General features: G+C 36.8%; 1 protein-coding gene across 1 annotated transcript in view; it reads left to right on the top strand.

Annotated features, from left to right (window-relative positions):
* Window positions 1–16017, top strand: part of CNTNAP2 (contactin associated protein 2) — a 1739191-nt gene that overhangs the window by 971104 nt on the left and 752070 nt on the right. The window lies entirely within an intron of this gene.

Below are 16017 nucleotides of genomic sequence, written 5' to 3'. Positions count from 1 at the left end.
TCCTCCCGAATATCGCCTCGGATTCACTTCTCCGCACGTCCTACCTTCCAGAAAGTGGTCGCTTTTCTGTTCAGAGAGTTGTTGCTATTCCTTTCTTCGATCTCCTGTTGAGTTTGTAGGTGTTCAGAATGGTTTGATCCCTATCCAGCTGAATTCCTGAGAGGAGACGAAATCCAGGTCTCCTACTCCTCCGCCATCTGGCTCCTCCCCCCCTACATTATATATCTTTCAAAGAATAAGTTCTTAGACTCACCAATCCTTTTCACCTTTGATTTTTGTATCATAAGAATCTTTTCCTTTTTTATTTTTTTATTTTTTTTAAGATTTTATTTATTTATTTGACAGAGAGACACAGCGAGAGAGAGAACACAAGCAGGGGCAGAGGGAGAGGGAGAAGCAGGCTTCCCGTGGAGCAGGGAGCCCGATGCGGGGCTCGATCCCAGGACCCCGGGATCATGACCTGAGCTGAAGGCAGACGCTTAATGACTGAGCCACCCAGGCGCCCCGAATCTTTTCCTTTTTTAAACTTGTATTTACTTTTTCTTTCTTTTTGTTACTTGCTAAGATGAATGCTCAACTGATATTTTATTCTTTTTTTTTTTTTATTTTTATTTTTTAAAGATTTTATTTATGTATTTGAGAGAGAGCGAGACAGAGAGAGCATGAGTGGGGGATGGACAGAGGGAGAGAAGCAGGCTCTCTGCCAAGCAGGGAGCCCCATGTGGGGCTTGATCCCAGGACTCCAGGATCATAATCTGAACTGAAGGCAGACGCTTAACCGACTGACCAGGTGCCCCTTATTCTTTATTTTTAATATAGGATTTAAAACTATTGATTCACTTAATGGTTCTCTTTAGTTGCATCCCACAAGTTTTGTTATATGTATTTTCATTATTGTTTAGTAATATTTTAACATCCATTGTGATTTTCATTAGTCCATGTGCTATTTAAAAGTGATTTTAAAAAATCTTATATATATGCACATGTGTGCACACAGGTGATTTTTAATGATTTCTATATAATTGCAGTATATTCAGAGAGATTAATTCATGGAAATTTGTTGAGAAACTTGCATTATGGTTTATTATGTAGCCAGTTTTTATAAGGTTTCCATGTTTTCTGGAGAAGACTACATTTTCTGATTGTTGAGCACAGAATTATTTGTGTCTCCTCAGATCTCAGAAATTTGAGTGTCCAGTTTACCATTGTAGGATTAAACAACATAATCTATTAAAATTTATGACTGATGTTTATTCGATAACAACAAACCCTCTTCGACTCATGGTTTCAATTAGTCTTTCACAAAGACCAACTTCTTCCTTCAATTTATTTAAAAGATAAAATGCCTTTCATTTCACTGAAAAGAGGTGTATTTGTAGGGAAATATGGTCACATATAATTGCAGGGAATTCCCAGTTCTGTGCTGTGCCCCTGCACTGGCAGAAAAACAAGAGCTAGTTCAATGAAAATGGGCATTTGTCCGCCATTGTTCCGTTTGCTGTTGGCTGTGGTATAGTGTTGCAGCAGGGTAAAGATACAGAAAAGGTTGCATGACCAGATGGCCACGAGGTCGGGGTGCCTAGAAAGAGAAGCTCTAACTGATTCTGAGAAAAAGACTTTTACAATTGTTGTGAGGCTAGTCCCAGCTTGATCCAGCACATGGCTAAAGGATAGGATAATAGTACATAAGGAGAACTCAGAAGTAGGAAGCAAGATTAGCCTGTGCTGTCACGAAAGTCATCCACCCAATAGAAAGGGAAAATGCATTCAGTGAATGGAGGAACGTACCTCCCCTCATCGTGGTTATTCTTAAGATGGGTGATTGTGTCAGTTATAATAGTTTTGGCTTCAGGTCACAGAATATTTGACAAGCACTAGTTTAAACAATAATGAATTTTAAACTGTCATTATTATTTCATCTCTTGAGAAGCCTGGAGGGAAGGGGTTCCAGATTGGGCAAATTCTATGCCCCACTGGTGCTAGGCACTTTACTTTTCACTCTGCCATCCTTAATGGGCTGGACTTTGTAGTCAGATGTTTCCCTGCGGGGTCTTTCTAACAAAACTGCACAGAACGGCAAGGAGGATTGTCTCTCTCTGTCTCTGTCTCTTTCTCTCTCATACGAACACACGCATGTGCCCGCGTGCGTGCACACACACACACACACACATATACAGCCCGTTAGTGGGAAGTATGCTACCAAAATCCCCTAAAAGATTTTATTTTGGATCCTGTTAGTCATGATTCTGTCATATGCATCATGCCCTAGGTACATAGAAGCCTAGACAAGTGAGTGTCCAGCATGTGCAGCTTTCATTCTGGAAAGCTGGTCTACTCCCAGTATGGGACATGTTTGAAAACATTTTTTGCATAAACAGCACACAGGATATCCAGAAGAATATTGTGAAGAATGTCAAGTTTTCTTTTCTCTGTCTTTAATGCAACTCATGGCTAAACTGGAAACCTTTACTTAGCTTTTAGATTGTGCATTTGTACTTATTTTGATGGTAAGGGTGTCTGATATTTTGAGACCCTTCAATAAGGAAAGCCACATTTTGATGCAGACCCTATGAAAAAGATGATCAAACACTTGTACCTGTTATGTCCTGCCTGGCTTCTCTACCCCACACCCTTAGAGCTGGAGGAAGCACCATGAGATCATGAGCAACTCTAATTGGCTGTGAGCCTTGGGCAAATCACCTCACCTCCCTAGTACAGGGCTAGTCTGTCTTTCTTTTTCATTTTTTTTTTTTTTTTTTAAGAGAGAGAGAGAACAAGTGGGAGGGAGGAGCAGAGGGAGAGGGAGAAGCAGACTCCCCACTGAGCAGGGAGCCCAATGTGGGACTTGATCCCAAGACCCCTAGATCATGACCTGAGCCAAAGGCAGATGCTTAACCAACTGAGCCACCCCCAGGCACTCCAGGCTAGTCTTTGTTAAGATTAAGAGCCTGGGTGTGTCCACTGCACAGTTTTTCAGAAGTGATTCTCACAGTTGCTTTTGCCACTCACATCTTTCTAAGGTCTCTTTCAGCCGTGGGCATATCATGTTTTTCTCATATTGCTGCAACACCCAACTGAAACAGAGCTGACATCTCTTTCAACTCATGCAATTTAATCAAAAACCATTAATAAACACCTACTATGTACAGGGTGCCAAAATGAATAAGTCATGGTACCTTCCCTTTGGGACTCACTATAGAGATGGTTATTGAAATGTAAGTCAGTATATTAAAATATGAAACTTGGGCAAGACACAGAAGTAGCACAAAGGAAGGAATGCTTCATTGCCATTGGGTTATGCACAGTCACTTGAGTGGGTTAGGAACCTCTGGAATACTGTCTACAGAAGAGAAAAAAGCATGGCAGACTTAACCTTATAACCATGTTTCTTAATTTGAAAAAAAAAAGACTTGCTATGATTGATGTAGTTTATTCCTTTTCTCTCTTCTTGTTTGTGTCTTTATCTCCAACTTCCAACTAGATACCTTCTCCTAAACCTCCCGCAGGTCCTTCCGCGTGAACATATCCAGAACCAAACTCATTATCTCTCACCCAAACTTAATCATTCTCATTTATTACCAGTTGTGACTTTAATAAAGACTTTGTCTGGGGACGTTGCTTAATAAATTATATGTATTTATTTATTTATTTTGGTTTTGACCTTTCTGTCCCACTGTTAAAGAGAAGTGGCTATAGTGTGTGTGCTACAAGTGATTACCAATGAGGGTAGTTAACAATATCCTACGATGTTTTAAACTGTAACACTGTGAACTCACATCACAAAGGGGACTTAATCAAACCAGATATTGTTTAAATGCAGGTGTTGATGTAAAGACTCATATCAAAAATTACAGTATTATGCACAATGAATCATGGAACACTACATCAAAAACAAATGATGTACTGTATGGTGACTAACATAACATAATAAAAAAATTTACAATATTAGTAAGTCAAAATTTTTTTAAAAATCTGGAAATATATATGTCACATGGATTTTCATTTAATTGGGTGATCTACTTTTGTTATATCTCTTTTGTGGCAGATTTTAACAACACAAATTTATGAGGATGATATTCTGGGTAGAGGCCCCATTTAATTTCCAAAAAAACTACAGCTCACCTTTCTGAGTTGGTTATTTTATGTACTGCTATTGGCTTTTCTTCAGTTTCATATGTGATACATAGCCTACTGAATAATAAAAATGTATTATTACATTTACTTTAACTCTTAGCCTTTGCTTTGACTTTTGCAAGAGGAGACCTTTAATTTTTATGCTTTGAAATTCATGAAAATTAACGTTTTTGCCTGATGACTTATTTTTCCACTCTCATACGTCTTTCCTCTTGACTGAATTTAGTCTTTTGTAGTGTTGTAGAGGTTGCAGATTACAAAGTTCTCCCAGATTCACAGAATAATGACTGTGGGCTTGAAGAGTATGCTTGGTAAAATTAGAGAATAATTTTCAGATATAAATCTGAGGTGGACATTCTTCTTGCAAATGAATGATATGTTCTTAATAAATATTACATTAAAAGAACACATCTAGTGCAAAATGTTTGATCATAGCTATATGAATTATTTTGACTCTATTATTACCCAAGTGTGGCTCATTTGACATGATAAGAAATATGGGGCTAGGTTCTCTCTGTCAGCCTCTCCAGGTTTGCTCACACATGTGTGCACACTCCTGTGTGTGAGCATGAAAGTGTGTGTATCTTGTTATAATTTTTTAGTAAGACTTATCATAGTCATATATATTAAAACATGTATGTGTGCATACTTCAATACACGAGGGAAATCAATGATGATGTACTGTTCAGAAATGAACAAGGTGGTGTAAACACTGTCTCTGAGTCCCTGCTTGCATAATGGAGCTCATGGTGGATGGCAGGTGCTGTAGCTACTGGATTGAGAGAGAGGATGCAGCTCTCCATCATAAGCATTCCCCATAACACAGCCATCAATGAGCTGAAACATTGAACTAGCTCCCCTGTCTACCGGGAGAGAGTTGCTCAGGCTGTCAGCCCACAGCACAGGTACAGTTCTCATTTTAATACATTAATAAGCAAATATTCCCCTACACTTAGCTGATGTGCTCTTACTCTGAAAGATAAATCCAGCTTTGGGATACTGACAAAGTGAGTCTTTTGAACCTGTTAGAGGGAAAACGGTTTACCATGATCTGAGATAACTGTAACCTGAAGATGAGGGATGTTGCTTGCGAGAGCACTTAAGAACAAACACTGACCTGGGGCGCCTGGGTGGCTCAGTTGGTTAAGCCACTGCCTTCGTCTCAGGTCATGATCCTGGAGTCCCGGGATCGAGTCCCGCATCGGGCTCACTGCTCAGTGGGGAGCCTGTTTCACCCTCTGACCCTCCCCCCTCTCATGCTCTCTTTCTCTATCTCATTCTCTCTCTCAAATAAATAACTAAAATCTTTAAAAAAAAAAAAAGAACAAACACTGACCATCCTGGCCATATTTTAATGTCCTTTTCGCCCTTTTCATTGGGAAACACTTTATCTTACTTCTGCTGGGCTCCTGTCAGAGTTTTCCTTGGTGTGAATTGTTGCACTCAGTTGTTCATTCCTGAACTGTGTCCTGGAAACTTTTTCTCCCATCTTCTCAGAAGTCAAGAGGAATAGATCAGTCTTATGTCATTTAGTAAGCAATTTGGTAGCACTCAGTACTTAACTCTATCTTTCATACATTATGACACTTACTCTTCATCTCTAACTTTGCTTCAAATGATAGAATTAATACCAAGAGACTTTATTCTCCCTGAAACTTAATGGGAAGGGAGCTTTACTTAGCCAGTTATGGGATTTGTTTGAACGGCTTCAAGTTAGAGAACCTGCTGCATGCATCTGCACAGTGCAAACAGGATCAGAACACTTGGGAGAATTAGCTAGGACTCTATCCACCTCTATTGATGATGGTCTTCCACCTCTTGATGATGGTCTAGCCAAACGCCTGGGCAAAGCTCCCACTCTATGGGCACTCTTTTTTTTTTTTTTAAAGATTTTATTTATTTGACAGAGACAGAGACAGAGAGAAGAGCAGGGGGAGAGGGAGAAACAGGCTCTCCGCAGAGCAGAGACCAATGCAGGACTCGATCCCAGGACCCTGAGATCATGACCTGAGCCGAAGGCAGACGCTTAACCAACTGAGCCACCCAGGCGCCCTATGGGCACTCTTTGATGAGGCATATCCTCACTTCCTCCATGGCCCCTTTTCTCCTACACTTTATTGCTGACCAAGCCCCCAACTGGTTCACATTCTTCCTTTTATATGTTAAAATATTTAATTAGGATATTCCAACCTAACTGACCAGAGAGGCCTCTCTGAGAGAAGATGAAAGATGTCCTACCTCTTCTTAACCCTTGTTGGTGCTTTTAACCAGGATGCCAATTTTCCAGCATTCAAAATGGCCTGTCTCAAACCTGCTAATGTTTTCTGTGCTTTGCATATTATCACAATATGTCCATTTTACTAGATTTTTTTATACCAAGAAAAGTCATTTTATTATTAATTTTGAAAACCTACCCTTTTACTACACATTTGTGGTAGGTGTAGAAATAACTACAACCCTGACAATTTTAAATTAGTATTTTCATATTCTTTGCTGCAGGTGTAGGAGAAATTTCTTTTACAGGTTTATTATTTTGACTGGGTAAGCCCAAAGGAAAGAGGGTATGTCTTATTATTTTAATATTTAATTATTAGAGCATTGAGATATTTTTGAGAGTAATTATTACTCCATAAAGGGAAGTCCTGGATTTGACAAATGTATCATTCTCTTGAGCTGTTTCTGGGCATAGGCAGTAAGTAGAAGATAATGGTGTCCAGAAACTTTCCTTGAATGCCCTGGTCTTTATATTAAGTGTGCATCATGGGTAGCAATGCTTGTTAATCACTGAGAGTCAGAGCTGGGAGCATTTCAGTGTATTGTACTCAAGCCCCGGTTTATTTTTAATTCAGTTTGGCTTGGTAAAGAATTGTATTTTCTTTGGCACCTTTTTGTATAGAGAACTTCTTCCAATATGCATTGGAGATAGAATAAACATTTTTAAAAATGTAAACTGCCAATATTTTACTTCTGCTTCCAAAAGAAAGACTTAGGACAGATACATTCATCAGAAGAAAGCAAAGAGAGTCTGCAAATCCATTTGTTTTAATGTGTCTTTCTAGCAGGTGGTAGGAGTTCAGTCTAAATAATGGAAAGCCATACTGACAATAAAACTCATTTCACAGAGATGAATTTCAAATATTCCAATAGGCCTGCATTTAGCTTGGAAACTATAACCCTTAAGACTATCATTCAGATTTTAGCATTTTTTCCCCCTCACACAGGAGCAGGTTTTATCGTATTTGCCAAAAAATATGCCTAGGGATGGTAAGAAACTTTTGATGTTCTAGCCTTCTTCTGAGGGAATGTGGCCCCTTAGGAGTTCAATTAAATGGCTAAATGTCTGCTTTTCTAGTCATAACATGGTTATTCCACTGTTACCACTAAAAAGTAACTTATTTATAGGTCTCTGTGGATCCTGACATTTTCCTTCAACCACAATTTAATGTCCATCTTCAAATTTTGCTCACCATAGCATTTATTTGAAATCAGTATTGTTTTTAATTTTTTTTAATAATGTGAAACATGGCCTATGACTCATTTATCCACACGTGGCCGTGTAATCTCCCTTACTAATGTGTCTGTACACACTAGGCAGCAAAGCACCTTGAACAGGTGGAGCTTGCAGACTGAGGGCTTGAGCAAATGCTCAGTGACAGAGCGTGGCCCTTAGGCTACACCCCGGAGACTTTCTGTGAGCCTGTTCCCTTCCTCCAGAGGAGGAGCTGTTAGTCAGCCCTGTGCCCTGGACGCCTGGGAAGGGGAGGGCACTGGGGATCCCAAGGGTGCCGTCTGCAGTGTCCCTGAAGAGCCTCCACGGTCGCCACTTCGCACCTTCTCCCCGCAATGACCCGATTCACTGACATTCCCAGTTGCAGCTTCTCCGAATATCACTCTGGCAATCTTGTTGGGGGGGGTGCCCTCTTTCCTGACACCCTGTCCATTGGGATTTTGAGCCTTTCAGGGCGTCAGCGTGCAGCCTGGTTCACGTCTCCACAGGTGCACAAAGACACATTTTCCCCTTTTGCCAGCTCTGTTTTCACTCCTCATCTACTTCATTATCTTTAAAACTCTGTTGAAATTTCTCACCCATCATGCACTCCAATTTCTCTGACATTGCAAAGTTTCTGCTTTGTTATCGATCTTGTTATTTGGTGAATTTTCAGAGACAGAAGAAGGAGAACCGTGCTCCATTTATCAAGTCCCCTGCAACAGGAGTTCTTAGATGTTTGTGATTCATAGATATTTATGAGAAATTGACGAATACTTGTATCCTCTTCCACAGAAATATATACACATAGACAGTCTGCATGATACTGGGGGTGAAGATATATGTGTGGGAGGGAAGAAACATGATAATGTGTGGAGTTTTCCTACAGAGGATGAGGAGGTTTCGTTTGTTTTGAGAAATCTTAAAAGTTGTGTCTGTTAAATTCCCTCTTTCAGAGACATTTATTTATTAATCATCAAACATCCATATTTTGGATGGTTACTCTGTATCTTGCTTGTGACTTGGTCCTGAGAATACAGATGGTAGCTCCAGCTTGCAGGCACTTGGTAGGGGAGAAGTGAGAAACGAAGAACTATACTGAGTGTGATAGGAGGCTATGGTATAATTTATGCACCGAGTGTTCCTGAGGCACTTAGGGGATGGACCTAGAATTTGGGGTAAGGGGGCAGTCATCAGGGAGGTTTTCTTGAGGAAATGATGCCTGAATTTCTTAAAAATTTTGTCTATTTGAATATTATGTATTTAGAATATTTATAACTGTTTAGTGAATTTTATGTTTGTTATATACTAACCTTTCTTATCCCTAATGGTGCCTTTTTTCTTGGTTTGTTTTTGGTTTTATCTTAAAATATATTTTTACCACTTCATCCTCCTCAGGGACAGTGAGCATTATTTCTGTGTGTCAGACCATTTGCTTAATAATTTATGTGCACTCACTTCATTCTCAAAATGACACTATGAGATAGATACTATTGTTTTCCTCTATTTTAGAGATGAGGAAACACTGTAAGGCACAGTTTTAAGTCATTTAGTGAAACATATAATTGGTAACCTGGAATAAGCAAGATTCGACTCAGAGCTTGCTCTGGAGACTGTACTTCTCCACATATTAATACCAATGTTGATATTATAAATTATATCAATATTTTGGGACTCTGTCACTAAGGTAGTATATCATCAGATCCACCAGCTACTTAAACATTTGTATTTGCCTTGCTTATCTTTTTGAATTCTTTTACCTTCAACTTTTCTTGGTTCCTGTGTTTCAGTTGTGCTTCTTTGAATTAGAATATGGTTGGATTAAAAAAAAAAATCCACTGGTACAACCTCTGTTCAGTGTGATGTTCAGTGTTGTGAAAATCAATTTTAGCTATTGTGATACTTGGATATATTTCTACCATCTTGTTTTGTTTTTTGCTTCTGCTTTTTCTATGTGATTTTTATTCTTCCTTTTGCTTGATTAAATATTTTAAAAGATATATATGTCCCCCAATGTAAAATTGCATACTCCATATTTTCAATTTGGGGATTATCTTTATAATTTTTTCGTGAGGATTTATAAAATTCAAAAGTAACATAACATCTTGATCTTTCTTCTAAACTATGAGAGAAATTTGGTTTATTAGTCTGCTGAGGCTACCACAGCAGAATACCATAACAGACTCAGTGGCTTAAGCAACAGAAGTATTTTTTCACACTTCTGGAGGCCTGAAGTCAAAGATCAACATGCCAGGGTTGGTTTCTGGTAAGGCCTCTCTTTCTAGCTGGAAGGATGGCTGCCTTGTGGCCACCTCCTCACATGACCTTTCTTCAGAGCACTCAGGGGGAGAGATTGATCTCTGGGTCCCTTCCTCTCCTTATAAGGACACCAGTCCTATGGGATTAGGGCCCACCCTTATGACCTCATTTAACCTTTATTACCTCCCTAAACACCCTATCTCTAAATATAGTCACATTGGAGGTCGAAGCTTTAACATAAGAATTTTGGGAGACACGATACAGTCCAGAACACTTGACATAATGTAATTTTTCATCCTCTGCCATCCTATAGCCTACTTTGGTCCTACATTTTAGTTCTACCTCGTCTTTAACTTCAGTATTATCATTTTTATAATTTTATTTTTATGTAGTTGATGTATTTTTAGATTTTCCCATGTTTGCCATTTTTTTCCCCCTCGTACCATACCTTCCTGTATTTATTTTCTTTTTGGACTTAGTTCCTTTCTCCTTGACACACATCCTCTAGTTTTGATGATTTTTAATGGGGGTCTGTTGATAGTAACTTGCTTTAATTTTTCTTTGCCTGAAAATGTTTTAATTTCACTTTTTCTCTTGTTTGATAATTTAGCTTGATATACAATTCTGGATTGGAATTTTATTTTTTTTTTCAGCACTTTGAATATGTTCTGCTGCATTCCACCTTCCGTTTTCCCTCATTAAGAAGTTTCCTATCTACTTTAGGACTCCTCTGTTTTCTGTCTTGCTACCGTTATGCTCCTAGGTGATATGATTTTACATTATTCTGTGTCTATTAGATTTATTTTTAAAAAAATTTGGGGGGAATTATTGTCCTCTTTGAATCTGAATTTTTCATCAGTTCTGGAAACTCTCAGGCATTATATCTTTGAATTCTTTCATCATTCTCTCTTTTCTCTCCTGAAATTGTAATCAAATATATGTTAGACCGTATTTCCATGCTCCACATTTTAAAATTTGTATTTAATATTTTTGATCACTTTTCATTTCAGGACTACATACTGGGTAACCAATCTATCTTTCATTTTACAAATACATTCTATAACTTTGTCTCATGTGCTTAATGCAACTAATTAATTTTTAATATTAATACTATATTAATTCCTGGAGGATCTATTTGCTTATTTGTCAAATCTGACTGGTTCCTTTTAATATTACCTTATTCCTTTCTTACATATTTGATTCCACTTTTTATTTCTTTAATTATTTTTAATGTCTTACCATATTCCCAATCCTAAAATCTGAAATTCATGGAGACCAGATTTTTTTATGTGATATTTCTGCTGAATCTTGTTCATTATGTTTGTTTTATGTTTTGTATCTTTGGATTTTGAGTTTAAATTTCTCAGGTTTTTTTCTTCAGCAATCCTGTAATTCTAGAGTCAGTCCAGAGAAGATTTAGACTCCTTTCAAATGATAGCAGCTTGAGACCATTTTTTTCTATTTTAATTTCTTGGCTTGGGGCTTACATCCTATCGTTCCTGTAAATTTGAAAGCCACAATTTTGTTGAGCAAGCCTGTGGTTTATGAATTCTCAGAAAGTTTTTTTTTTTCCTATAGTTTTTTTCTTTCTATAGGCTAGGAAAAGAGTCAAATTTCCTTGTCATCTTTCTTTGCTGACTAGTAAATTTTTCTCCAGTATCTACTTCTACTGAGATTTAAGCATTTTCAGGCTTTATGTGGTGGTGGTGTTGGGTTGATGGGGGGGTCCTATTTTTGCACAGGTCCAACACTTGATTTTTAATTCTGCTTGGCCTTTAAAATCCAAACCTCTGCATTACAAAGATTAGCAAATAGCTTCTGAATTCCAATAGCTCAGAATCATCTGGCACCCTGAATTTCAGCTTTTTCTTTTTCTTTGACTCCTGAAAATTTCTCCTACTGTATTGGATGCTTAGATATATAATTTAAAGGATGTGTGTTACATTTTTATCTAGCATTTCTAGGTTTTTTGAACTGGAAAAGTTTCAGGCTTTTCACATTGCTACATCATAGGAAATGGAATTTGCTAGAGGTTATTATTTCTGTCTTTTTCCTAAATATTCTATAATATTCTACAAATATTATTGAATGTCAAATATTGTTAAATAAATGATCTCATAGTAGAGAATTTATATTATGATAAAAAGAGATATAGTAAAAATTTTACAAATGTTTTCATATGCAATGAGTCATTTTTTAAAAACTCAGAATAAATGTCAGCATTTGGGGAGAAATATTATTGGAGAATATAGGGTTAGTGAAATTTGAGACATTCTCAAAGTATTTTGCCTTCAAACTGACTTCATATTTTGTTGATGAAATTTGCTAAGAGAATAAATTTCAAGTGCTCTCACCACACACAAAAAATGGTAACTATGTGAGGAGTGGATATGTTAATTAGCTTGACTGTAGTAATCATTTCACTATGCATATGTATATTAAACATCATGTTTTACACATTAAGTATCAACAGTTTTATTAAAAAATAGTAAATGAAAAAAGAAAAGGATCAGATAGGTGACCTAGTCAAGGACACATAACTACATAACTAATATAAAGCAGGGCTGGGATTCCAACTAGTTCTGCTATTCTGCAGCCCATACTCCTACTAGGATTGTATTTGACAAAATATTGCATTCTTCCATAGTAAATAACAAACTGCTTATACTTTTGAAGAAGAATCAAGAAGACAATATTATTTTATTTTGTGAAAGTATGAATGTATCTATTTTATGTATTAGATACACTGGCAGGCTATGGTCATAAGAAATTAAGGTTATCAAATGTAAGTCTTTGATTTTGTATTTTGCACTCTTGCTATGTATGAATACACAACTAAGTTTTAAATAAAAACCACTTCACATTTTTTAAAAGACATAAAAGAGCCAAATTATTCAGTTTGGTAATTCTGAACTTCTTTTTATGGTTGCCCCTGGGCAGCTATGGCTTTTTAAATCATATTGTACAATTTGATTTGCAAATTGATAACTATCCCAATTTGTCAAGATATTTAGTCTGTTTTTCTGGTTTGCTTTTATTCTCTATGGTCTTACAATTTTCTTCATTACTTTTAAAAGACACTCAGACATATGTCCAGTATCTTTTAGATTTAAGCTAATTGTTATAAACACAGTTAACATATCTTATGATTATTACATGAGGATAGGAGGGTAGATCCACAGATAATTTTATTTAGAAATAATTGATCCGCCAAGGCAATGAATCTTTTATAAATATTAACTTTTTATAATATACTAAGGTTTATAATAAAAATAAGGTTTACACTAAGGTTTATAATATACTAAGGCTTTTATAAGGTTTTAGTATTCTAAATTATACGTATTCAAAATTATTCTAGCTACCTAAGTGGTCTAATAAATTATATCAAATTAATTTTAATTAAATAAATCAAGCTAGTAAGTGCATTTTGAAAAATAAATATTTTCAGGCACCTGGGTGGCTCAGTCAGTTAAGCATCCAACTCTTGATTTCGGCTCAGGTCATGATCTCAGGTTTGTGAGATCGAGCCCCACGTTGGGCTCCTTGCTTGGCATGGGGCCTGCTTAAGATTCTTTCTCCATCTCTCTCTGCCCCTCCCCCTCTCTTTTTAAAAAAAAATTCCTTAATATATGACACCATATTTTGCAAATCATTACAAATATATTTTGCATTTAGAAAACTGGAACATTAGAGGGAAAGAAAGACTTGGAAGTTCTATTTTATATCCTGTTAATTCATTTTATCAAATAAATAAAAGACTCCTGATCAGGTTGTAACATGATCAGACTAATATTTTTAATAGCGATCACTTGGGCTTCATGCTGGAGATGGGTGGTGGAGAAGCTATGATAGGGCTCATATGGTGCAGAATCTGACTGAGAGGATTATTTAAAAGGGGAGGCTGAAACAATGTGATTGACATGATGCATTTCAGGGAGTGAGGATGGAGGTGCCAGGGATGACTCTGGTTGTTTAGTATGTGCAACTTCTTAGATGAAAGTGCAGTGAAGACTTTTTGAGTGACCACCAATATAGATAGGGATGATGTTAGAATACCAACTGGGATCAAGAACAATATATCTTGAGTTTTGAACATGTGTGACACATTGGAATGGAGAACTTTAAGAAGCTTCTGGATACGTCAATTCTGAGCTCAGAGGAAAAACCTGAAATGGAGATATCATATTCGTATAGTAGGTAGTTGAAGCAATGGGTTTGTTAGGACCATTTTTTCCCTTTTTTTTTTTGACTGAAGTGTAGTTAACATACAGTGTTATATTAGTTTCAGGTGTTCACTATAGTGATTCAACAATTCTCATTGCTCATCACAATAAGTGTACTCTTAATCCCTTTTATCTATTGTACCCATCCCTCCACCCACCTCCCCTCTGCCAACCACCAGTTTGTTCTCTGTGTTTGAGAGTCTTTTTGTTTGTCTCCTTTTTGTTTGTTCGGTTGTTTTTTGTTTTTGTTTTGATTCTCAAATTCCACATAGGAGTGAAATCATATTGTATTTGTCTTTTTCTCTCTGACTTATTTCACTTAGCATTATACCTTCCAGGTCTATCCATGTTGTTGCAGATGGCAAGATCTCATTCTCTTTTTTATGGCTGAGTAATAATCCATTGTGTGTGTGTGTGTATGTGTGTGTACCACATCTTAATCCATTCATCTGTCAGTGGACACTTGGGTTGCTTCTGTATCATGGCCATTGTAAATAATGCTGCAATAAACATAGGGGTGAATATATCTTTTTGAATTTAGTGTTTTGTTTTCTTTGGGTAAACACCCAGTAAGGAGTTACTGGATCATATGGTATTTCTATTTTTAATTTTTTGAGGAACCTCCATATTGATTTCCACAGTGGCTGCACCAGTTTGCATTCCCAACAACAGGGCATAAGGGTTCCTTTTTCTCCACATCCTCGCCAACACTTGTTTCTTGTCCTTTAATTCTAGCCATTCTGACAAGTATAAGGTGATATCTCATCACAGTTTTGATTTGCATTTCCTTCATGATTAGTGCTGTTGAGCATCTTTTCATGTGTCCATTGGCCATTTGTATGTTTTCTTTGGAAAAATGTATATTGAGGTCTTCTGCACATTTTTTGGAGAGGACCATTTTTATACAGAGACTTCCAAGAAAACAGACCTAGCCCAGGACAAACTTTGACAGACTCCTACATTTATACATTAGGTAGAAGACAAGAAATCAGTAATGGAGATTGAAATGATATTGCTAGAAAAGTACAAAGAAAGCCCTGGATGGTGTTAGCCAAGGAAGGAAATATTCAAGAAGAAAGAATGGCTTCTCAAACTCTTCAAGTATTTGCATTTTATGTACTCATATGGATAAGTAGTGACATTATTTAATACAAATATATTCATGTTTCTGAACTTACCTTCCTGATGAGATTTTAATATTATTGAGGACAAAAATAATGTGGTTTTGGGTCTTTAATAAATACAAAAATGATTGAAATAATTTGAGCCATTTGGAATAATAAAAATGATGATGATGATAATTTCTAGATCTCTGGTATATACCATGGACTACAGTTTTCTAGGCACTTACTTCATGTGTATGTTCTAATTAATTATTCACAACAACCTCCTGCACTAGAGTTTTAAAATTTTCTCTATTTTATAAATAAAGAAACAAGGAACAGAGCATTTAATTAATTTACCCATGGTCAAAAAGTGATAGAGACAAAATCCCTAGCCTTGTATCTTCTACTCATCCATTATAAAAGGCAGAAAATAAACATACATGTAATAAATGTAAATAACATACTAAATTTGAAAAAGTCAACAGATTATATTAAATAATTTACATAATTAAAATTAGCTAAAAAATTGTCTCCAAAGAAATTAGCCTTTCCCTAGTACCACCACTATTTTATAATAAAGCTAGAATCACTACAGTCTCTTGCCCACTTCTCATGTTCTCCTTCAGCACTGCAATTTATTATTCACACCCACCTCTATAGCTCCCCCATATTTCCCACTGGCCTAAATGGTAAAACCAGGTCAAACTCTCAGTCTTTATATAACTCGATTCTGTGATCTTTCCCACTCACCAGTGATGCTGATGACCATTCCTTCACTTCATTGATATCATTTCTTCTTGGTTTTTCT

The sequence above is a fragment of the Leptonychotes weddellii genome, chromosome 12 (genome assembly GCF_054177405.1).
Source record: "Leptonychotes weddellii isolate Sample4059 chromosome 12, ASM5417740v2, whole genome shotgun sequence".
NCBI classification, from domain to species: Eukaryota; Metazoa; Chordata; class Mammalia; order Carnivora; family Phocidae; genus Leptonychotes; species Leptonychotes weddellii.
The sequence above is the reverse complement of the archived record's forward strand: the minus strand, read 5'-3'. Positions and strand labels throughout refer to the sequence as shown.